We start from the raw sequence: 24377 nt of genomic DNA, 5'->3' as shown, positions 1-24377 counted from the left end.
GATGCCTGCTGGTGTGGTTTTTAAAAGCGCTTCCCAAATCCTGGTTGGCAGCTGTGTGGTTTGGTGGGAATTTGGTGTGGGATTACAGTCGGCTGCACAGAGGGAGCAGCCTTGGCTTGTGCCAGGGAAGGTTTAGATTGGGTATGGAGGAAAACTCCTCCATGGAAAGGGATGTCAGGCATTGGAACAGGCTCTAGGGGTGGAGTCCTCGTCCCTGGAGGGATTTAAAACCTGTGAGGATGTGGCACTTGGGGACATGGGTTAGTGGTGGCCTTGGAACAGTTGGACTCTTTGATCTTGGAGGGCTTTTCTAACCTCAGTTCTTCAGTAACTGATATTTCCTACAGAGACAGTGAGTGAGGTGCTGGAATTTTTCCCCCTGGAGGAAATGTCAGGATAACGCTGTTGTCCACCTTTCCCTGGTGGCCTGTCCCCTCTGAGAAGGACAAAAGCACCTTCCCACGACACTTGCTGCAGTCACTCCTTGGAATTCAGCCAACTGGAACAGCCTGTGCCTGCTCCAGGGGTGACGGAGCCCAGGCTGGTGTTTGCAGGGGCTGAGGAGTGAGGAGGGGTTTGGATAACCTGGATGCTGGAATCCCTGCTCCAGATTGCCGCACTCCCAGCCTTGCTCAGGCTATTTCGCTGTGATTTATTGTAATCCTAATGGAGCAGCTGAGGGAAATTGGCAGGGTTGGGATGGAGGAGGAGAGGGGCTCGTTACCCTGGGAGTAACGGAGCGTCTGACTCCGACTGGGAGCCCAACAGGAGCAGGATTCCGGAGCAGCGGGATTGGATGTGCTGCGCCTGGGGGCGGTGGCAATGACAACAAACTGAATAATAATATAAATCTTCCCATGTTCCCAGCTATTCCTGGAGCCTAGTTCCTTGTCCAAATTCCCTGGAGGAGGGCTTGGTTTGCTTTTACGTTTAGGAGAATCCTTAACCCGGGAATCTGTTGGCTTTTTTTTTCAGGACACACAGCTGGATGGGTTCTTTGTCGATTGAATCCTTCCTGGCAGATTCCAGGGATCTCCAGAGCTCCAAGGCTGCCTACAGTGGTCCAGCCTTTTCCTGGGAGCTGATATGGAGAATTCCAAGGCTGCAGTGTGGAACAGCTCCATGCCATATCCATGTGTGGAGGAATGATGCTTTCCCTCATATTCCCTGGTCATTCCTGCACAAAGAGCACAGATCCATCCAGAGGTGAGTGAGGAATAACAATTCCTTAACCTTTGGAGGTTTCCTTGTGAAATGGCTGGTGATGCCCTGATGGAGACACTGCATCTGAGTTATCCAGAGGGATAACTCAGTTGCTGGATGTGTGGGATGCTGTAGCTCTCCCTTACATCCCTCTGAAGGTGTGGGATTCCCAGGAATGCGTGTACATCACCACACCATTGCCCCAGGCATTTAAACCCAGCCTCAACCCTTTCCCACAGGTTGGGAAGCTCTGAAATGAATGGATTTGCTCCATAGGCTGGAGGTGGGGACAGATCCATGCGAAAATCAGGGAAAATCACATCTTTTGTGACAGGCTCAAATTAATTCCTTAATTCCCTTAAATGCTTCGCCACCCGCCCTCCGTGTCATGACAGCGGGGGAAAAAAATGGGATTTCTGAGGGCATTAATCCTTCCCTTAATGCTTTAAAAGGCATCCAGTTCATCCAAAACATTCCAAAATTGCCGGTAAATGGTGCCACTGCCATACAGGAGTCAGGGAACAGAGCCCTGGGGGTCGCTGGGGTGAATCCTGACCCTGGAGCTGGGCTATAAATGGGGTCTGGCCCTTGCAATTCAGCATAGCCAGGCTGGAAAGGGGCAGCTGGAGCTGCTGGAAGGCAGAAATCCTGAGCTGTATCGGATTAATCGCCTTGTGTCCCTTAATTGGCAGGATCTGGGCTGGGATGCGCTCTGTCCCACCCCTCGGAAAGACTTGGACGGCTTCTGATTGTATTTCCCTAAATAAAATCCTAATTTCCAATCTTCCTGAGCTTCTTCCCTCTGTCTGCTCCAGGTTTCGGGGCTTCCAAGGGCGTCTGCCCGGCCGGGAGAGCAGATCGTGCCGAAGGGAGACCTTGGAAGCGCCACAGGCTGGATGAAACGATTTGTTGGAATGCTAAATTTGGCAGCAGCTTTTCATCCAAAGCGGAGCCACTTTGCACCTGTCTGGGAAGATAAAGGGACTGGGAATGAGCGTGAGGGGGATTTTTCTGCCTGAAACGGGATACAAAGGGCTCGGCACAAATGAATTCCGGAGCTTCAAAGCCTTTCCTGAATGTTTTTCCGCCCCTGTCAGGCTGTTTTATTTCCCAGGTACGGTGATATCACCCAGCAGACCATTTGAAGGCTGCTCCACTTGCTTTAAGGAGGAATGGGCAGGCGAGGATGCGCTGCTATTCCCTGCTGGATCAGCTTTTCTGGGACAGAGATTTTTTTTCAATTTTTTTTTTTTTTTTTTTTTTTTTTTTTTTTTGCTATTTTTCAATGCCTTTTTTTTGCAGTAGGAGCATCTAAGTTGTGTCCTTGGATGATGGCAGCTGCCATGTTCAAAGGGAATCGCTGTCCTTCCTCCCAAACGGGATGGTTGTTGTGGTGTGTCCATCCTCACAAGGGTTTTTTTGGGAAGAGGGGGGTTGGTTGGATGGGATCTTACAGCTCATCCAGTTCCAGCTCTCCTGTCATAGGCAGGGACACCTTTCACTGTCCCAGGTTACTCCCAGGCTGGTCCAGTTTGGCCTGAGACTCTTCCAGGGATGGGGCAGCCATGGCTTCCCAGCCAGAATCCATTCCAGGGTCTAACAATTTCTTCCCAATATCCCATCTAACCCTGTTCTCTGTCAGTGGGAAGCCATCCTTTCTTTTCCTGTCACTCCATACCCTTGTGAATAGCCTCTGTCCATCTTTTTTGGGAACATTTCTTCCTGATGGGAAAGCACTGCTTTTCCATGCAGGGCATTGAAAGCAGAGTGCCAGGTGCTCTCCATGAGAGAGACAGCAGCACTGTGCTGGGTAGTTTTTCAGAGGGAAAGGATGTTGGGAGAGCTCCAGGTGTGGCTGAGGGGAGATTTTGTTGCTCCCTGAATTCCCTGATTGAGGGGGAGGAAGGTTGGAACCGGGCTGTGCTCCCAGGGAACAAGGCACAGGACAAGATGATATGGCCCGAACTTGTGCCATGGGAAGTTCAGGTTGGACACCAGAAGGAATTTCTTCATGGAAAGGGTGATGAGACACTGGAAGGGGCTGCCCAGGGAGGTGGTGGAGTCCCCATCCCCGGAGGTGTTTAAGGAATGCCTGGATGTGGCACTCAGCGCTTCGGGCAGGGTGACAAGGCAGGGATTGTCACAGGTTGGACTCGGTGGTCCTAGAGGTCTTTTCCAAGGGAATTGGCTCCTGTGGGATCCTTCCGTGATTCCAGTAGGATCTTTCCGTGATAATATGGGTAGGGCAGGTGAGCATGAGCCCAGGAGCGGCCTCTGCCCGCAGCAGGCGGGGTTGGTTCCCGGGATCCCGCCGAGAATTCCCGCTGGAATCGCGGCCGGCCCGCCACTGCCCCGCCCCGTGGCGCTACCGCCGGCCGCCACCAGGCGGCGCCGCCGCGCCCCGCACCCCACGTTGCCGTGGCGACCGCAGGTTGCGTAGCGGCCCTTACGCAGTTGACGCAGTGGGCGGCCCCGGCGAGGCGGGGGCGGCCCCGGCAGGGCGGAGGCGGCGTTGGAGAATCGGGGGCCGCAGGGCCCCCGGCATGGAGGAGGCGGCGGCGGCCGCGGCGCTCCCGAGGCGGCGGCAGCGGGAGCGAGGTGAGGGACGGCGATGGGCACGGCGCGGCGGCGGGGGCCGGCGCTGCGGCAGGTGCGGGGGAGCCGGGAGGGCGCTGGCAGGGCCGGGGGAGCGCCCGCCGCCGCCCCCCGCCCCGCTGGGCTGCAGGCCCGCGCCGCCCGAGGGCTCCGGATCCCGCGGGGAGGGCGGCGGTCCCGGCGGGAGGGCCCCGAGCCGTGTGGCCTGCGCCCGTGGGGAGCGGGGGATTCCACCTGCGCCTCTGGAAAGCCGCCATCCCGGGCCGGGCAGGTGCGAGGCGTGAAGGTGATCGCGGCGCTCGGGAGTCGGGATGCTGCGGTGGGAGGCAGGAGCGTTGCTGCTGGATGTCCAGGGAGAAGCTGCGCTGTGGGTGTGACACAGGGATTCTTGCTCCCAGCTTTTATTACTTCCCGCAGGGAACGGTACCTGACTTGAGCAACGCGGGCGGATGCTGAGCCGCGGCCGTAAAATTCCCAAATTTAGGATCGCGGGCAGCTGCAGAAGTGAGATATCCTTATGAAAGTAAGGGAGATGTCGCTCCGAGATCTTGGAGCTGGGATGCTGCCAGGCTGCTCGGCCAGAATTCCTGCTGTGCCCAATTCTGGGAATTAGTACCTGCTGGTGGATTTGGGACAGGCTTCAGTTGGCACTGGGAATATGGGAATGGGGATTGCCCAGCCTGGTGCACGCCGTGGTCCTTAGAGCCTGCTCCAGGTGGGAAATCATGAAATGATTCACCAAGGTGGGATATAGAACCCCAGGACGGGAAAGCAGCAAAACTCTGGGGAGTGGTGTTAAAGGAAAGGAGTATTCCAGGGTGGGGATATTCATCTCCCCCTGGATGAAACTTAGTGGGGATGAGCTGCTGCATCCTCCTGGCTGGACAGGGAGAAGCGTCCGAGTTTTTGTGGTCAGGCTGAGTGTTCTTAAATGGGAGATAATGAAATTGTGGGAAGTGGCTCTTGGAAAGCTTCGGGCTCTCCGTGAGTCTGGCATTGGCTTGGCTGAAATGTGTATCCTGTGGACGCTGCTGGAAGAAGCTCTCCAAGTTGGAAACCTGAGCTGGGGGAAGGTGTTTGTTGTGCCGGGTGTTGGTTTGCAGGGTCATAAAAGTTGCACGGGGGTCTTAAAGCTGCTGGGGAAATTCCAGCAGTGCCAGCTTGGACTGGGAATGGCTGAGGGGGTCAGGAATGCCCAACAGGGACAAGAGGTGTGGAAAAGCATCTGTTATGTGGTAAATGATACAAATAACCTGGATAAAATTCCCCCTTTAAGTGGGGATTTAAATTGGAAATTTGGGAGTTGGCAGCTCTGCTGTCCAAAATTTTACTCAGGACGGTCAAAATCAGAGATTTAAGGATATGGACTATGTACTGCAGGTACTGACTTTGACAGCGCTGACCTAAAAAAAATCCTGATTTGACCCAAATTCCCATTTAAATTAAGGCACTGGGCACTTTTTGCCTGCTACCTGCACAGCCAGATCCAAATTCCAGAGACAGGGAATGCTGAAATCCCTCTGTGGTTGCTGGGAAAGGGCTGGTGAGAAAGTGAAACTTCTCTGGGCTGTGTCCACCCTGTGTTCCCTTTTCGGAGGCTGGGAAGGAGCAGTTGTGCAATGATGGGACTTAAGGGAAGTGCTGTGCCAGGAGGGAAAGTGAGAAGGGTGGAAATGCTCCTCCCAATGACCAAAAATGTGAGGAATAAAATAATCCCACGTTTTGGAAACTTTGTTAAAATTTGCTGCACAAACAATTACAGCGACCAAAAAAACTCCCTCTGCTTGGGGTTTTTTTTTTTTGGCTTTTGTGTGGGAATCTCAGTCCTGTTCCTTCTGCTCTCCCTCCCCTTGGAAGTTAATTAATTGAGAGCTGGCTGCTCCAAACGAGGTCACTTGGATTTCAGAGCTGCCCTATCATTGTATGGATTTGCAAAATCAGGATTTACGGCTTGTGTGCCTTGGAAATTTTTCCTTAAAGTGGCATTATCCTGGTTTTTGGGGGTCTTTTCCAGGCAGCTGAAGGATGTAGGGAGGAGAAGTGTTCAAATTGGAGGGTGTAAAGCTTGGGAAGCTGCTCAGCTTTGGATGGAGAAGAGTTTGGAGAAGCTTCCAATCATTCCCAGGCCTGGCTGTCATTTATGAAACTTCCTTGGACTAAACCAGCAGGAATTCTCTTCTGTCCCAGACATCCGTGTCCTGTCTGAAGACTTTTTTTTGGGGAATTAAGCCTTTATACCTCCCCTAGACCATGCAGCTTTATTCTTGGGAGCCTTCACCCTGCTTTTCCTCCCCTCTCATTCCATCTTTCCCAAATAAATGACCCTTGGTTCCACCTCTGCTCCCAACAGTGATCCAGCTGATGAATAAGAACATCCTGAGCTGGATTGAGCCCTGGAGTTTGAGGAATTTCCAGTTAAAGACGCAGCAGTTGAGATGGGGTGAGTGAAACCATTTTAATCTGCTCTTGGAGCTGCAGGGCTGGAGTTTTTCGGGCACTGGGAGCAGATGAAAGTGGCCTTTGTGCCATGGGAAGTGTGACAAATGGACTTTTGTGGGATCTGCAGAGAGTGCTGGGAGGTTTATTCCTGCTGGGATGGATGGGAGTCAACCAGGCTCTTCATTCCAGGCCAATTGGAGCTGATATTTTTGTTATTTCATACATGATATTGTTAATTTAGGTGTGTTTCTATACCTTATTGTGTGGATTTTAAAGGAGAAATCAGAGAAAAAAATCCTTAAAAATTTGCCAGGTGCAGCAGCACCTGCCCAGCTTGGGACTTTGAAAATGGAAGAAATTAGAATGGTCTTCCAGGTTTTGGTAAAAAATGGGAAAGTTTGCCCTGCTGAGGAATATCCTGCCCTGAAATATGGACAAAAATGCTGCTGGACCCTAGCAGGGATTTTGGATACAGGAAGCAATTCCCACAGAGTTTCAGGAAAAATGAGCCCTGTACCTTCAGGCATTCCTTCTTCCTCCTTTTCTTTCCTTTCTCCCCTCTTTCCTGTGGAAGGCACGTGGATCCCTTACCTCTGGATCTCTTTGGAAAGATGAAATAAAAAAAGCTTTGGATTATTTTCCTCATCCTTGCAGCAGGAGCTGGAAATCTGCATGGCAGGCAGAGACTGTCAGGAATTCTGTCCTGGTCTCTTAATCCAGGAGTTGTTTCTTCAACTCAGATCCTTCCTTCACTGCCCTTGTGCTCCAGCAGATCCCTGAAAATCCTCATCCTGCCCCATCCATTGGCATTTATCCCTCTCTTGGAGGAGCCTTCTGAGCTCCTCTTTGAAGATCTGTGGAATTGCGTGAAAATTCCTGGCTTTTTGTTCCCTTCCAGCTGAGAGTTTGGTTCCTACGTGTTCCCTTGGTGTAGAATTAAAACAAGTGGGTTCCTCAGGGCTGCCTTTGAGCTCAATAGGAATTTTCCCCTGAAAACAGGAGACAAGATGTAATTTAGAACCTTCAATTCCAAGTTTTCCTGGTGTTTTTAATTTGCCATTTCATCAGGAGTCAGTGGCAAATATCCCAGTACAGCTCACTCGTAGCCATCAGTAAATATGGGAATGCCACCTTAAATGAGCATTTTCCACTACTTTTATCCTCTGGAACATGTTTCCTTGGGATTTCTTGGCCTGGAGGTTTTATTATCCCCACAGATCTCAGTGATCCTGATTTTACATCCAGGCAGGCTGCAGGACAGAATCCTTATCCTTGTTCTTTTGGAATAAAATGCTGAATCCCTCAGGCCACCTTAAAACATTTGAACTGGATAATGAGAAGAAACAGGAAAATTCAGGACACTCCTATTATAGTTCAGTGCAGCAAATAGAAAATGGGGAGGTTGGGATGGAATTCAGCCCTTTCTTCCCTGAAAGGTGCTTTTCTTCCCTGGAAAGTTCCCATTTGGATGTGTCCTGCTGCTCCATGTAAGCTGGAAGTTGGAATTTCCACAGCTTTGTATCCTTTGGGGTGAAATTTATTATTCTGCCATGGCTTGTCTTTGCAGCCCAGATCCCTGGTGTTGACACAGCCTGGATGTATTTTTGGAATATGGATTTCAGCTCCAAACTGGGAGCCTCTGGAGATTTGGCTTTTCCCATTGGGTCTGCTAAATGATCCTGCAAATTGGTGCTGTTTTCTCCTGTGGGAAATTAACTGTTTCGCCTCCCAGAAAATCAGAACAAGGCAGGTGCTGCTTAGGAGCTTCCAGCATCTCAGCCAGCTGGGGATTGTCCTGAAAAAACTTTATCCTGCTCTGCTTGGATGCCATGATTAGAATCCTGGAATGATTTGGGTTGGAAGGAGCCTTAAAGCTCACCCACTATCCCAGGTAACTCCAAACCCCATCCAACCTGGCCTTGGACACTTCCATGGAGCCACAACTTCCCTGGGCACCCTATTTCTTGGTGATATCCATATCTTATAAATGTTCTTCATGTACCTCTGGGCCACGTTTAACCTTTGGAAGCATTTCCCCTTTTTGTGACTCCGTTTTTTTCCGTCTGATTCAGTTGTTTGTCACCATCTCCATGGCACCAGAGCATCCGCTAATGACAACCAGCATTTCCCTAAATGAGAGCATTCAGGGATGAACTGGATTTTTCCTTGGAGAGGGGAAAACATATGCCCTGTCAGAGGAAGGAGAAAAACTTCCCATAAAAGCAGGAATTGGTGATTTGTGCTGCTCATTTTCTTCCCTGGACAGAGTAGGGAATAAGGGAAAATTTCGTGGAGAGATTTTGTGCTCTGTGGGATTGCTCTTCCCTCTGCCTTTGTCAGTTCTCCCTTATTTTCTAGTGGAAAAAGAGACATCCATGTTCCAAAACTGGAAGGATTAGAGCTTTCCTCAAAATTCACTGAGAAATCCAGGGGCAATATTCCCTTTCCCTTTGTGGAATTGTGGTGTTAAAACTTCAGCAGGAAGCCACAGGTTGCTTTGTCTGGAAAACCTTCTTCCCTCTAAATTTTGTGGCTATGTGTTGCTTTTGGAAAAGAGTCTTTTGGCCCTTAAAAAAAAGAAGGGATCATATTTTCTCCCTGAGCTTCTTTGAACACCTCCAGTGCCATAATCAAATTTAACTCCATAGGAAACAGGCACATCCCCAAATCCAGTGTTATCCATGGTTATTCCAAGGCCTGACAGAGCCTGAGATAAAGGGATTTGTGGCATGGAACTCCTTGCCTTATGGAATCCCAGCTGGCAAGGAGAATTTCGGGACTCTCTGGGGCCTTGCTCTGACTTTGTGTTCCCCTTGGATGAGGGCGGAGGAATGAGGAGAGGCGAGCTGGGAGGTGGGAAGCACGTGGGAAGCTGCAGAAAATGCTCAGGAATGGGCGGCTGAGTAAGTGCGGAGCCTCCTGGGAATACTGGCAGAGTTGGTGAAATTCCCTTGTGAGGTGGGGAGCGGGAATTTGGGGAGGGAAATCAGGAACATGCCGGTGTTGGAAGTTTCTCTGTTATCTAACATGTGAGTTTGCAGGATGTGTTTTATTCTGGAGAAAAGGAGGACTGGGGGAACTTCTCATTCCCTACTCCATGACTGGATGTGGGAGCCAGATGGGATTGGGCTTTTCTCCCAGGGAACAAATGACAGGACAGGAGGAAGCGGCCTCAAGCTGCCTCAAAGGAGGTTTAGGTTGGATATTGGGAATATTTCTTCATGGAAGAGGTTGTAAAACACTGGAAGATGCTGCCCTGGGCAGCGGGGACTGGTTGAGTCCCCTTTCCTCGAGGGATTTAAAATCCATATGGATATGATACTTGGGGACGTGGGTTAGGGGGTTGATTGTAGAATTTGATAATCCTAAAAGTCTTTTCCAACCTTAACAATTCCATGGTTGTTAGATTTGATGATCCTAAAAGTCTTGTCCAACCTTAACAATTCCATGATTCTTGGTGTGCAGGCCAGGCACTCCTAAGGGGTTTGATGTTCCCAACTTTTCCCACGTCCTTCATGCCATAACCCATGCTTTGTGTCCATGGATTTGCTGGCTCCTTGCATGTTTGTTCCCCTGAAACCTGGAACCCTGGTTTCCAGCCATTTCTGGATAGGAACTCCAAGGATTCTCACATTTAGCCTTGATTCCCTGGGACACACAAGGTTTAGTTTGGTCTTCAGGGGGATGATCCTGCCAGATTTTCCTTCTCTTGTGGGGTGACAAGACAGGGAAGCGAACTTTTGGAATTGGGACATCGGCAAGCCCGGTAAGGACTCGCGGTTCCGTGTTTTTGGGATACTCTGAGGGGATTCAGGCAGCGGAACTGATCCGAGGTGGCTTTGAACGACTCCGGGCTCACCCAGATCCTTCTGGCTCAGGGGAGCGGAAGGGAATGCGCTGTGTTTGTTCACTGGATGCTCATCCCAGGGCTTGCATTAGTTCAGCGTTCCGTGGCAGCTCCGACCGGGTGGACGAGGTGCTGGGGAGGTGTCGCCTGGGCAGGCCGAGGAAAAGGCGGAGTCGCCCCAGGGAATGTGGGAATCTCTCCAACACAGGGGATCTTGGACTGTCCTCAGCCAATTATCCTTCTAAAACCTTGGGGTGTTGTGCAATGGACGAGTCAATCGTAGGATATCCCAAGTTGGATGGAGCCCACAGGGATCATTGGAATCCAGCTCCTGTTGTCCCTGGTGTTCCCAGCTGCCATTGTATTTATCCTGCCGTTTTCCAGATGCTCTCCTTGTTTTCCTTTCTGTGTTAATTCTTAATTGAACAACACTTGGAAGCAGGATGTGGATTGAGGAGAGCGAGAGGCACTTCCCACTGCTAAGAAATGAGGCTTCTCGTTCCAGAAAAGCCTAGACAGGGGGGGTTTGGAAAACCAGATGGAATGGGAAGAACTCATCCTGGTTCCTGTTCCTGTAGCTGCAGGATTTTGCCTTTTGTGTGCCACAGCTGGGAAATGCTGCCCTTTGGAGTGCAAGAAGCGTGGAAGGGTGTGGTCGGAGCAATCCGGAACCTTTTCACCTGAAAGCACCTGATTTATGACACCAAAATCCCAATGTTAACATGGATTTGTTTGGTGAACTGCTCAGCTCTGAGTTCCCTGGGGCTGGGCCAAAACACTCCCTCCTGCCTGGCATGGAAAACACAGCCCTGGAGCCTCTGCTCCGGAGCATGAGGGCTCAGCATTCCCAAAAAACAGTGAGTTGGCCTTTCTGTTCTTCCAGCAGGTGCTGTTTGGTTAAACCTTAATATTTAGGGAAGTTTTTGGGTGGAGAGTGGGAGCAAATCCACTTTTCTTTCTGGAATGCTTTCACCATTCCAGTGTATCAGGGCCTGGAAGTTTTACATGGACAGGAGGAAAGCAGATGGATCTTCTGCCTCAGTGTCCAGAGGTAAAAGGTTTTGTGCCAGAGGGTGTGATACTGGAATTCCTGGTTGTCCAAGCCAGGATAAGCAGGAGATCCTGTTCCCAGACAATGTGACCATTTGTTGCTCTGTATTTTATACAGCTGTCCTGGTGTTTGCTCAGCTCCTTACACCTGACTGCAAGGGTTTTCCAAGGAATTTCCATTTAAAATTGGAGGTTTTGTTCAAACTCTGGCTTTTTTTTGGGGGAGAAAAAGTGACAAATCCCATTAGGAGAGAGGAAAAGAGGAGAAGTTAGGACTTGGTGGCCCCTGGGGCTGTGGCTGCTGCTCCCTTTTTGGAGGAGAAATGAGAGAAGTGTACTTTTACCTTTCCCAATGTTTACAGTATTCCAGCTGCTGAGGCTCCAGTAGACATTGCTGCTCTTGGGAAAGGAGATGAGGTTGGAAGTTCTCATGTTCCTATGGGAACAGGGAGTTGCAAGGGAGTTTTCATTTATAAGAAGATTTGTCAGGAAAGGTAGGAAAGGGATTTAATTTCTGACTTAAGTGGGAAACCAAGATTCCTTCTCTCCCAGCTGGCTCCTGACTCTGACTCTTCCCATTCCAGGCTGCTCCGTGGCCTCGGAGTTAATTACAAGTTGGATAAGGAGATGCCCGAATCCGCCCTGCTGTTGTTTTGCTGACTCAGCAGCTCAGAGCTCCTTTTTTAGGGAGGGGGGGCAGCAAAAAGACCACTCTGGATTCCAGATGCTTGTGGAGCAGGGTTGGGAACCCCCTCGGGATGAGTTTTCCAGGTTAAGCTGTTCCTGAATCTGCTTTTCCCACCTCCTTGGAAGTAGATAAGGTGTTCAGGACACAGGAATCTTTTTCCCCGGTGCAGCTGTTGTTTAAATAGCTCCCAAGGAATATGGGACTTTGCCCAGTCCTGTCTGCATGCCTCTTCCTGGGAATATTGCCCCATGTGTGCTCAGAAAGGCTGGAAGAGCAGGGGAAATTCAGGAAAATAGTTGTGTTAGGGAAGACGAATTGCAGTCCCAAAGTTCATTTAAAAAATGGAAATGGGAAAAAGGTGAGAGGTCAATTAAGGAAGAACTGTGATTTTTATATGAGTTTCCAGCCAAATCCAATGGAAAACAGGCACCTGCCATGGGATGGGGCCTGGTTTTCAGTGTGCTGGGATCCTGACTGAAGCAGCTGTGCAGTTTTTCCCTGTGGGAGCTCCCCTAGGGTGCTTCTGCCCCTGCACCATGGCTGGGTTGTGATCAGCGCATCTGGGACTCTTGCCTGAGGGATCCAATCCCTTAATTTGTCATAAATCTGAGATTTGGGACTTCTGCCTGAAGGTTGTCATCCCTTATTTTGTAATAATGGGGTTGTCTTTTTTTTCCCCTAAATTTGTGTTTTCCATTAATTAGTGGCTGTTATTAATTATGACTTGGTACTTTAATACTTCAATTTTCCATGTTTCCAGTGCTGCAGAATGGAATTTGAATTCATCCGTCCCTTTGGAGGGCAGGGAAGTTTCAGCTCTCCGGTTAAAGGGGAGCTCTGCCTTCCTTGGAGCCTTTTTTCCTTGGAACTATTTTGGGAACATGACTTCATCTTCCTCCTGGAGCGGGGGAAAAGCCCACCCCAGAAACGTGGGGGATTCAGAGCTTCTGTTCTTCCCTGCAGAAAATCACGGAATTGTGCCTCAGATTTCCCTGAAATGGGGGTGTTGGATCGTGGTAGGAGGGAGAAGGGGTGAGTTGTGTGCTGCTGGTGGACGGATCTGTGTTTTCCAGAGGTCACTCCTTGCTGGCAGCCCAGAGCAGGAATGGGATTCCTGGGTGCTGGCAGCTGAGGGAGGGGTGTTAAAGAGGCAGCTCCCGCTGGCTTTTCCAGTGATCCCAACCCCTTCCCTCCTTGTTTTCTCTTGGATGTTTACCTCTGGATTCTTTGGCTCCCATCCTGGTAATGCTAAACCCTGTGGTGGACTTGGGAAGAGCTGCATGAGGGTGGAGGTGAGATTTTATCCCAACACATTTCAGAGCCTGGATTGTCTCTTCCTGTTCCCCTGCTGCTTTCCTGGTGGAAACACAGAATTTTCCCTTTTTGCTGTGTTGTCTCCTTCCCGGCTTATCAGGGAGAGAGGGAAGAAGGGATGTGTGGGCTGCTGGTGCTGGAATTTAAAACTTCCTCATGAAAAGGGATAGGGTCATCCCAGTGTCCTTTTTACCTTTTCCAGCTTCAGTCTGGCAGCTGGAACACCTTGAAAATTCCAGCCAGGAAATCATGTAACTGAGGGGGGAATTATTCCTACTGTCATTCCATAACCTGATTCCCTTACTCCAGAGGAATCATTTGAGCTCTTTTTCTGGACACTGATCCCAGCTGGGAACAACAAATATGGTGGAGGGAGGAAGAAACCTGTGGACATGGAGTTTTTCCAGCTTAAGGAATGCTTGGGTTCATCCTGTGCTGGACAATTCCAGGCTGGATGTTGGAGCTGGATATTCCCTGAGTCTGTGTGCTCTGCTGTTTCCCTCTTTGCAGTGAAAATAGAATCATTCAATATCCATGGGATCTTTATAAATCCTTAAATATCCATGGGAAGTTGCAAAAATGGGAATGCCGGCAGTTGGAGACATTGATTGATTTCTTTTTTCCCCACTGGAGAAGGTGTGTTGTCTGTGGAATGTGGGAGAGACTGTCAGGAGCCTGGCTGGGAAGGTGTGTGAGAAGCTCCTGGAATTCTGGGAGCTGTTAGGAGTGCTCAAGAGATCCCTTCTCCAAGAGACCTTTGGAATTCTCTTGGTATTTTGAAAAAAAATCAAAGCCATGTGACAGTGGACACTGGAATTGTGCCAGGGGAAGTTTTAGGTTGGATACTAGGGAAAATTCCTTCATGGAAGGGGTTGCAAAGCTTTGCAACAGGCTTCAGGGGTGGAATCCCCATTCCTGGAAGGATTTAAAATCTGCATGGATGTGGCACTTGGGATAGTTGTGGTGGCCTTGGCAGTGCTGGGGAATGTTGGACTGGATGATCTTGGGGGGCTTTTCCAACCTGAACTATTCCATGATCCATTTGTCCGTGCTGTTGGACACACAGAAGTCTCAGCCTGGCATTTGAGGACAATTTGCCTCTCCCCTGGGCTGTGGGATCCCAAAATATCTCCACAAGGATGCAGGCAAAATTCCTGTTATTCCTTATCAAAAAGACTGGGAATATTTTGCCTTGCTGCCCAGAAGAGAACGGTAGGAGATCTCGGTTTGTGCCTGTGCTCAGAATTTAAGGCTGAGGGAAGGAACTGAGGCAAAAACAGGCACAGGATTGGGATGGAGAAGAGTCAGACCTGGGCAGGGATAATTCCTGATCCTTCAGAGCTTGATTATGATTCTTTAATCAGCTGTGTTAATTACAATATCATATTGCTCCCAGGCCTCTGAGCTCTGATCAGGGATGAGGATGTGAACTGAGAAGGATGGAATAAAGGAATTTTTTATGGCTTTGGAAGTTCACTTGTCCTGGCAATAACGGAATGAGTCACCAAACCCCAACTCTGGTGCCTGTGATCTTTTCCCAGCTGATTAGAACATTCCCACCAAGAGCTCTTCCAGGCATTTCCTTTTGAAGCTTAATTGAAAAAGCTCTGGATGATTGGATACTTCATGGTTAATTATAAGATAATTAAAGGAAAGCAGGGAAAATCCACACCTGGACAAATCCTGCCGAAGGAATCTCTGCAAAGGCACTCAATTTAATTACCAGGATGGCCACGAGTTGCCTCAGGAATGAGAGGAAAAAGGAATTTCTTTTCCAGCAGCCTCAGACTGGTTGGGCTGGGAGCCAGGGGCTTGTCCTGAAGTAGATCCCAATGAACAGCTTTTTTTCCTTATAATCCTGTTAGGATTATAAATTCAAGTGTGAAATTCGTTTGGAATTCGTGTCTGCTGGAGGAGGAGAAATCAATTGCAAAATATGTCTCTGTGCTGTTGGAGCAGGGATCCTTCTCGTTTTCTGAGGATTGCCAACTTCCCTGGACAAGATTTGAGCTCCTTTTGTCTTTGGAAAAATGGAATTGCTTTCCTTTGCTTTCCAGAAGCTGTGGGGGTGTTGAATTCAGTAGAGAGGGATTGGGATCACCTGGCCACGATCCAGGATGTCCAACAGCCAGGTGGGAAATCCAAGTACAGCTCTGAGGATGATCCTGCTGGGATGGAAAGGTGGTGTTTTTCCTGTTCAATTCAGACATGGATTGAGGACAGGCTGGGATTGCTGGGAATGTTCAGCCTGGACAAAAGAAAGCTCCAGGGAGACCTTAGAGCTTCTTCCAGAGCCTAAAGGGGCTCCAGGAGAGCTGGAGAGGGACTTGGGACAAGGGCCTGGAGGGACAGGACAATGGGAATGGCTTCCCACTGCCAGAGGGCAGGGATAGATGGGATATTGGGAAGAGATGCTTCCAAATGAGGATGGCAAGGCCCTGGCATGGATTTCCCAGAGAAGCTGTGGCTGCCCCGTCCCTGGAAGTGTCCAAGACCAGCTTGGCAGGGTTTGGAGCAACCTGGGATAGTGCAAAGTGTCGTTGCCCATGGCAGGGGCTGGCTGGAATGGGATGAGTTTAAGGTCCCTTCCTACCCAAGCCATCTGGAATTAGAGATAGTTTTAGGAGAAGCACATTAATCTCATTTTTGGGATCCTCCTATTTATATTTTAGCAATCACATGGTTGATTTAGTTTCTGGATCATCTCCTGCCACTTCTAGTTACCTCCTGCCATGGTCTGACATTCCCCAGCTCCAGAGCTGGTGCATTCCCACATGTGGCCAGTTCATTTTTCCTGCTCCCTGTTCACTTGGGGAGGATTGTTCCTGGTTTTCTGTGGTATAACCAATTGTTAGGAACAGTCAGTTCCAATCTGTGCCATTCAGTTTGTGCCTGCACAGCTGCTGGGAGCCAAGGAAAGCTTTTCCAGGGATTTCTTCAGCTGCAGCTCTGCTCTTGTCACGTGGGCTCTCTGCTTCTGCCTCACCTCCTTTCACCTCCCTCTTGTCCAGCTTTTCCAAATGAATGCTGGCTCTGGAGCTGGTGGCTGAGAGGGCAGGGACAGTGTCCCTGGAGTAACAACTTTCCAAGCTCCTTCCAAGCTCTGCTGAAGGACTTCCCCATAACAGGGAAAAGTGAGGAGGGTATGGAAACATGGAGAGTGGTGGTAACAGGGAGAAAAATCCCAGGAGAGTTTGGGTTGGAAGGGATCTGGAATGTGATCCAGTTCCATCCCCCAGCCAGGGGCAGGGACACCTTCCACTAGCCCAGGTTGCTCCAAGCCCCAGCCAAGCTGGCCTTGGACACTTCAGGGATGGGGCAGCCACAGCTGCTCTGGGAAATTCAGGGTCTCATCACCCTCACAGGGAGGAATTTCTTGCCAATATCCCACCTAATTCCACCCTGTGGCAGTGGGAAGCCATTCCCATTGGCCTGTCACTTTTTGCCTTTATCCAAAGTCCCTCTCCAGCAATCTTGGAATCTCTCCAGGCACTGGAAAGAGCTCCATGGTCTCACTGGAGCCTTTCCTTCTCCAGGCTGAGCAAGGTCAGTGTATCAAGGAGACACCTGGAGTGTCCATTAGGGAATAAGCATGGAAGCAGGAGGAGATTCCTGGTGCCATGGCTGCAGCCAGGAATGTGTGGCTGTTCTTCCTGTAGCACTGAGTTTGCTGGATATCAGAGTGCAGATATTGGAATCAGCAGTTCCAACTCCAGGATCTGTAGTGATGAAACCACAGAGAGAAACGGGCACAAGGAATCTGTGTCAGCAGGAAAAAGTTGGAGTAAATATGTGTGAGTAATTCCAGGAGTCAGAGCTGGAAAACCTGTGGAAATTGAGGAGATGTAAAGCTGCCTTATGGAATTAAATAATTCCTGAGCTTGAAACTGAATGCCTATCTCCTGGCTGTCCCTGGGGAGCAGTGGGCAGGGCTGGATCCCTGCTGGGGGAGGGCTGGGTGTTGTGGCTGCCAGGAGAGCACAGAACCCAAGAGCCTGGAGAAACTGCAGATCAGCTCCACGTGCAGGCTGTGGGTGGTGAGGAGGAGGCATGTGTGTGCTGGGATTTGGAAATGCAGCTCCTGGAGTGTCCAAGGAGAAGGGAATGTGGAAAAATAAATATATTTAAGGCTTAAATATGACACAGGATCAGGGAAGCCTGGGCTTGATTGATCCTTGCTTACATAAGCAAAAGGAAAAGAGGATTCCTGCTTTCCATCACAAATCTGAGATTCAGGAAGAGTCTGGAGAGTTCAGCTTGGCAGGATTCAGCCCAGGATTGCAGTTCTGGGTTGCTTGGTTGTCATTAGGGAAGCACTGGATGGGTAAGAATTCCTAGGAAAAGGAGAAGGAAGCATTTGGTTTGTTGGTCCTGGTGGTTTGGAGAGGTGTGGGAGCAGTGCTATTTGTTCTCTGTGGTGATTCCAACATCTTTATCCCAAGCACCAGGTGGAGGAAAAGCAGGCTGGTAAGTCCCAGGATTTGATTTCCATGGGGTGGGAATTTGGGACTTAATTCCATAAACTTGAGAGAGAGTTGGAGCTGCATGTGCTGGACTGTTGGTGCTTTTCCATGTGCTCTTCCTCAGTGAGCTCCATGTTCCTAATGGACAATGGGCCTTTTTGGGATAGGGTGAGAAAGGAGCTGTTGGGGTGTGGAAGGAGGGAGCTGCTCCCAAGGGTCTCCATGGGGGATGGAATTTTGGGGTCCTGCAGCACTGGAAAAAGTGATTTATTCCTAGGAGCAACCACTGAGGCAGGAAAAGTTTTCCCAAGCTGTTGTTTGAGTGAGGTGGAGACCTGGAATCTGCCTCTCCTTTCCTCATTCCCTCCCTCCTTCCCTGCTCCTGCTTTCTTTGGATTTGCACTGTAATTAGCAGTTTTATGGGAGCTGGGGCAGAGCTGGCAGCCTCCTTTAGAAAACTGTTCTCCAGGTGGGAATAAAGCAGGATTCTTCTGCTGGGAATGCTCAGCCTGATGCTTTCTTTTACTACCAGGGCTATTCCCATGCATTGAAGTGGAAGCCTTGGGATGGGAGGGGCAGAAGCACATGAAGCACATTTCTTGGGAAGTTGCAGCTGGAAGTCCAGAGTTAGGCTTGAAATGTTCCCTTTGAGCTTAGGAAAAAGGGGAAGAGGATGCTGTCCATGTCCATATCCCAGCCATGAACATTTCTGGGCTGAAATTCCCACATCTGTGCTGTTGTACATTTAAAATTCCCACCTGAACAGATGTTCCTGTCCTGGCCCTTCCCCAGACAGGACTTTGGTGTTTGATCTTTGCTTCCAGGATAAACATGGAAGTGAAAGTGGACACATTCAGTGTGGAAAGAAGCCCTTGGATAGCAGCAATCCTTTGGATGCTGGTGATTAGTTCACAGGATCTTGCTGGAAAAACATGAATTCAGGGTTTGTTTCTTAATCCATAAATATTCCTGTAGGTTCTGGTTTATCAAATGAGCTTGCAGAAATAACTGATTCTAGGATTCTAGGATATTGTGATGTTGCTTTGATTTTCACTGGAGGCTGGGAAAAATCTGGAATTGGGGCCAAGAAGCAGATTCTGCTTAATCAAGTGCAAGATTGATGCTTTCCAAGATATTGGAAAGTGGGAATCTGGGAGGGTTTGGGGAGTTACAGGAAAAGGCAAAGCACAGAAATGGCATTTTCAAGGAACTCATAGTGTTCAGGAATGTTCCCTCTTGAACATACTCCCACAGGATGAGGTCCTCAAATAGGCTGGTGGTGGCATCCACTGAAGTTTCACTTGGACTTTGGGAAGTATGACCTCCATGACCTCTTTCTAGGCTGATTTCTAGGAATGTGGGATACAGGCATGTCCTCAGCCAAGGAAACAAGCAGGGACACGGTGATGGAAATAAACAGGCAGCATCAGGAAAATGGGAATAGGTCATGTGCAGGTCAGGCTTAGGCTGCTTGGAGCTATTCCCAAAGTTTTTGAGCCTGGAAGTGTCACAGATCCAGGATCATGTTTAATGAGGACAAATTGTGTTGAGAAAAGATGCATTTGGGTTTAGATTCCCAAAAAGCCTTTCCAGGTAGCATTGATTTCCAGCATTTTAGACTTGCAGTTGGGCATGTCATGGAATATGAGAAGAGGAAAACTCCTGAGATAAGTTGTGGGATACAGAAAAAAGGCCAAATTGGGAATGCTGGTGAGCAGGGAGTAGAGTGAGAAGCTGCAGGCCCTGAAATTCCACGTGTGTCCCTCTTTCCCCCTCAGTTCCAGGAGGAAGGGAAATAATCCCTAGTTTAAATTTCCCTAGGATCATTCCTGGGTGATGAGCAGAGCCAGCATTGCCTCCTATACCGGCAGATGCGCGTGGAGGGAACCTCTCCCTGACGATTCCCATGGCTCCGGAGCCTGGAGCCGCCTCTCCGGATGCGCTTCTCCTCTCCAGCACATTTGTGGGGAGGGGGGAGCAGGGAAGGAGTGCCAAGGAATGGTGTTGACCACACAGTTTTCCCGAGTTTGGCAGGGATTTTGTGTTCTCCCACTTCTTTCGCTCTCCTCGTGTTGGCAGCGGTGGTCCCAGCGCCGCTCCCGGTGGCTTTCCCTGCATGTGACTCATCCCCAGGGAATTCCCGAAGCAATGAGTCAAGTTATTGGGAAAACTGTTTGCCCACTAGTGTAAACTAGGGAGCCAAGAAGCTGCTTGCAGGAGAGGAGAGAGGCAATTCCTTTTGGGAATGACTGGGCTTCTCCTCCCTCTTCCCAAAGGCATCGCTTCCAGATGTGCCAGAACAGGGATGTGTCTCTGAATTCAGTATCTCACCTGGATATTTGTTCCTTCTGCTTTTTTTCTGCCTTTTTGAAAAGGAGGCTGAGCTGCTAAGCATTCCAGGGTGGAGTAAAACAGTCAGGAATTTGCCAGGATTGTAGTGGAAAATAGCTTTCCCTAAAGAAATGAGGCTCCATCCAAAATTCTCCTTGTGTAATTACTGGTCACCTCTTGGATTTGCCCTGGCTGGCTTCATCCAGCCCTTGGAGTTTTGGCTATAAATAACTCAGGAGCAGTGGGCTTTCCAACCAGGAATTACCAAATTCTGTGTGTACCTGTGGGATATTTCAACAAAACCAAGGTTTGGTGATTCCCAGTAAATATATCCAGGGAGCTGTTGTTCCACACCTGGGAGCAGATTTGGGATGCCGGGAGCATTTATTGCTGTATCCACCACCTCATCCAGCTATTCCTTTTGTATTCCCTACCCCATTCAAACCAAGCTTTCCTTGTTGTAGGGGATTTTATTCCCCTGTAGAACATGGAGTTGTGTTTGAAATCCCAAATTAATTGGAATTTATTACATTTTCCCCCGTGGCAACTTGGCCGTTATTTTTGCCCGAGCTCGGAGTGGTCGAGAAGCTGCCCGTGGGCTCTGCCGGCACAAGCTGTGGGTGGAATTGCGGAGCTGCCAGCACCGAGACAACGACTGGGGGTTGTTTTTAACTCCATTCCTGGCAGCACACTGGGACTCTGTGTGACAGTTCCTTCTCCACTCCCAGGTTCCTGAAAAAGTGGTGGCTCCCCTTGTTTCTCAGCCAGGTGTTTGTGCAGGCTTTGGGTTTCCCATAGGCTGGTGAGTCTGGAGCTCTGGAGTTAAGGTGTGCTTTTGTCGAGGTCAAGGAGAAAAGTCCTGGGAATCTTGGAGGTGTGAGTGAGGCTTTTCCATCTCTTTCCAAGCATTATTCTCCCTTTCCTTTGGGCAGCTGGAGTTCCTCACAGTGATCCCTGTCTTTATAGATTTATCCCTACAAACCTCTTCCTGTATGCCCAGGGATGGTTGCTGAGGTCTGGAACTAATAAAGCCCTGTGGATCCTTCACCAAGGGGGACATGGAAGTGCTGGACCGTGTCCAGGGAAGGGTTTGGAGCACAAGGAGCAGCTGGGGGAGTCAGTCTGCAAAAAAATGAGGATCAGGAGGGATCTTCTCACTCTCCACAAATCCCTGACAGGAGGGTGGAGTTGGGTGGGATCAGGCTCTGCTCTCAGGGAATAAGTGGCAGGATGAGAAGAAATTGCCTCAAATTGCACCAGGGGAGGTTTAGGTTGGATATTAGAGAAAATTCCTCAGTGGAAAAGGTCTTAAAGCATTGGAGCAGGCTCCAGTGGTGGAATTCCCATCCCCAGAGGGATTTAAAAGCCATGTGGATGTGGCATTTGGGGACATGGGATAGCGGTGGCCTTGGAAGTGCTGGAAGAATGGTTGGACTCGATCTTGGAGGGCTTTTCTAGCCTTAATGATGATGCTGTGGACAAATCCTGGCCCATGGGGTGGTGCAGGGATATCCAGTGGAGAGAAGCATTGGGATGTGCAGTGTCAGTGGTGTCTGGGACTGGGATCCCTGGGAACAATCTCAGAACTGGTCCCAGTTGTTCAGAGGAGGTTAATTTCAAAGTGGAGAGTTTCCTTGTTTCTTTTTGATTCAGTGAATCCCTTATCCGGCTTTTAACAGGGAACAAGTGCTGGGAGTGGCACTTTGGGATTTGTCCATCCTCTTGCACTAAATCCATTAGGGTTTGCAAGACAGTCCCATTTTTCCCAAAAACACCACTGCTGCGGTCGAGTCCATGCCAAGGAGATGCATACTGGAGTCTCCTTATTAAAAATTAATAATTCCCAGTGTAACAGAAAGGAGATGTTGTGCATGCTTGAGGGAAATGTGGGATTCATGAGACCTTTTTCTACCCAAAACAGGAGAGTTTGGAGTTAAGGAAAAAGGGGATGGATTTAACCAAGGAGAGCATGCACCTTGTTGTGTTTATGGCAAGGGGGCTTTGGGAAGGAGTCTGAGGGAGGAGTGAGGTGGGATGGAGATGGATCAGTGCTGGGCCAACTGGGAAGTGGCTACACCAATCCTGTATCCATCACCATTGCAGTTACAAGGAATTTATTCCAGGATTTCAGGGTTAAACTGGTGGGCCAAACAGGTAAGTCCTTGTTCCCTGTGTTTTGAAGGTCAGTTGATGCTCCGAGATTATTTTGGGAATTTGTGTCAGTGGGCAGTGCTGGAGTTCCAGATCCAAGCTGATCCCATTAGTTCTGTCCCAATGACATTGTGGAGGTGACTGTGGTGCCATGGCCTTATCCCGAGGGATCCACATCCAAAGTGTGCCAAGCCACAGGAGGCTCTTTGAACCTTTCCTCTCTCCAAGCTTCTTTCCCTGGCTCCGCTGCTGACTCTTTTTATTCTATTCTCCTTGGAAAATGGGAGATTATCAAGGAGAATCTTCAAAGTAGCTATGAAGATATCCCAAAATTCTAATCCCCATTGATTTTTGCCAGTGATCTCTGCCTGGGATTTGCTTATAAATATGGCTCTTAAATGGAGAGCCATATTTCCATGAATCCATGGAATATTCCTTAAAGTAGGGGTCTGTTCCCTTAATCACCTCCGGTGAGGGCAGAGCTCTCCTCACAAGCTTCCGGCAGCTGCTGTGCCTTCTTCCCCCTGGGAAGAGCTTTCCCTGCAATTCCTGCAGGCACTGCTTGCAGCAGATACTTCCTGCCCCTTGGAAATGGCAGAAAGGACTTGCCTTCCTTTGTCTTGCAGAAAGGACTTGCCTTCCTTTGGTGCTGTGGAATTTGTCCTCTCTTGGTATTCAATCCTGGAATGGTTTGGTTTAGAAAGGACATGGAATGCTCATCCCATTCTAGCCCCTGTTGTAGACAAGGACACCTCCCACTATCCCAGGTTGCTCCAAGCTTTGTCCAGCCTGGACTTGTCACTTCCAGGCTTGAGGCAGCCACAGCTTCTCTGGGAAATCCATGCCAGGGCCTCACCACTCTCACAGGGAAGGTTTTCTTCCCAAGATCCAATCCAAACCCACACCATGGGAGTGGGAAGCCATTCCCCCTTGTCTTGTCCCTCCATGCCCTATTCCAAAGGCTCTTTCCATCTCTCTTGGAGCCCCCTTAGGCACTGCAAGAGGCTCTAAGGTTCCCTAGAGCCTTCTCCTCTCTGGGCTGAGCTATCCCAGCTCTCCCAGCCTGGCTTGAGAGCAGAGCTGCTCCATGCAAATTCCTCTGACCCATCCCCCTTCTCCCTGGAAGGCGAGAACAATTCCCAGATTGTGAGAAACCAACTCAGAAACAGAAAGAGCCTCCTTTAAAACCCTTCAGAACAGCTGGATGGGGCCTGGTGGGGTTGGATCCAAGCTGGAATTGATGATTTCCGTCAAGTTCAGTAAGTGCTTGGTGGGAACAGGAGGGTTCTGGGAGCTGCAAGGGAATGATGCAGCCTGGAATGGAAGCCCATATTCCATGTGGGACATGTTAGTGAGGGAAGGAATTATTTGGGGTGATTGATGGGACCACAATTCTGTTGGTTAGGGAAGTGAACTGTTTGTTATCCTGCAGAGTGAAAAAGCAGGATGCAGCATCCATGCTGTGCCCTCAGGACAGGTGTCTCCAGCACCTGGGCAAGGTGACCTGGATGTGCTCTCGGGGAGAAGGGAAGCACCTCTGCTCTGGAACAGAAAATCAGTCCTGAGGAAAAGCTGCTATGGGAGCTGGCAGGACACAAAGCTCCTTTGGTTTTGGTTTTCCTGCTGCATTTCCTAAGAAGTTGAGCTGGCAGCTGGCAGGCCTGGGCTTGAACTTCCCAGCGGGACAGCAGATTGGGACTGGGACATTCCCAAAGAACATGGTGACATTTCAGCCAGGGAAAGGGATCCTGGGAGGGGCAGCATTCTGGGACATGGTGCTGGATTTCTGTGGAACAGCCAAGGGCTCTGTCCTTTAGCAACACCTGCAACCATCCACTGAGACCTACAAATCCAATCTTTTTGGTGAATTCTGTAGCCCTGAGCAGTGAAGGCAAATATCTGGCTTGTTTAGAGGGAATTTCCTTGGGTGAGTCACCCTGGAGGACTCTGGAATTTGCAGAGGCCAGCTGGGAGAGGGTGCTGGCAGAGATGAGATGGGATTGCTTTGTCATACCTGGGTCTTGTGAAAGTGCCATCAGGTGCCTGAGGGAAAAGATAGGGAAGGAATATTGGGATAGCAGGGCTTCCTCCATCCAGACATCCCCAGGGATCTGTCAGAGGGAGAGAAAACTCCCAACAGGTCTGATTTCAGCCTGGGTTTGGCCTCCCATCTTTTGCTGTGAACAGCAGCAGGTTGGGAACCAGGGGAGGTTTTGAGGTGATGGAAGCGGGAATTCTGAGTTAGCCTGTGGATGCAGGGATGGGGAATTGCAGGGGGTTGTGAACCTTTGGATGC

At 49.6% G+C, this 24377-nt stretch overlaps 1 protein-coding gene across 5 annotated transcripts in view; it reads left to right on the top strand.

Moving 5' to 3' along the window:
- Positions 1–24377, top strand: part of DAGLA (diacylglycerol lipase alpha) — a 62159-nt gene that overhangs the window by 1721 nt on the left and 36061 nt on the right. For 3 of the 5 annotated variants that reach the window (XM_058026243.1, XM_058026247.1, XM_058026246.1), the window contains exons 2-4: positions 976–1206; positions 2019–2317; positions 6149–6238. The gene's annotated coding sequence lies outside the window, so the exon portion shown is untranslated. Of the gene's footprint in view, positions 1–975; positions 1207–2018; positions 2318–3717; positions 3802–4050; positions 4070–6148; positions 6239–24377 lie in introns of those variants that run through there. The other 2 variants (XM_058026244.1, XM_058026248.1) reach the window with 2 other exon arrangements.

Source organism: Melospiza georgiana, chromosome 6, assembly GCF_028018845.1.
Source record: "Melospiza georgiana isolate bMelGeo1 chromosome 6, bMelGeo1.pri, whole genome shotgun sequence".
Lineage (NCBI taxonomy): Eukaryota > Metazoa > Chordata > Aves > Passeriformes > Passerellidae > Melospiza > Melospiza georgiana.
Note: the sequence above shows the minus strand (reverse complement) of the source record. Positions and strands in the feature narration are given on the sequence as shown.